The sequence below is a fragment of the Charadrius vociferus genome, unplaced genomic scaffold (assembly GCF_000708025.1).
Source record: "Charadrius vociferus isolate BGI_N301 unplaced genomic scaffold, ASM70802v2 scaffold213, whole genome shotgun sequence".
NCBI lineage: Eukaryota > Metazoa > Chordata > Aves > Charadriiformes > Charadriidae > Charadrius > Charadrius vociferus.
The window spans coordinates 7608354-7608812 of record NW_009647828.1 but is presented as its reverse complement, the minus strand read 5'-3'; positions in this window follow the sequence as shown (position 1 = coordinate 7608812).

Below are 459 nucleotides of genomic sequence, written 5' to 3'. Positions count from 1 at the left end.
TTTTTTCCATCAGAGGGGCATCGGTATAAAAGGTAATTTGGAGCCTTGTTTCTCAGTTTGGCTCTTTCCTATCTGTTTCACCAATCAAAAAAAAAAAAAAGAATAAACAACAAACAAACAAGTACAGACAAAATATACATTCGCAGTACACACACAATTCACGCTCTTGAGATTATCCTCTTAAGTGACGGCGTATCACGCTGAGATAACCCTGGAGAAGTTTATGGGGTGCCTGGAGAGAGCCGGTGGGGAGGATGCTACCATGCCACCCAAGGTCACACCGAACCCCACGGCGTATCACGCTGAGATAACCCTGGAGAAGTTTATGGGGTGCCTGGAGAGAGCCGGTGGGGAGGATGCTACCATGCCACCCAAGGTCACACCGACCCCCCCCCGCTCCTTCCCCCAGAGAGGGACTGGTGGGGGCACCGGGGACCAGGCACAGCCCCGTCCCGCTTC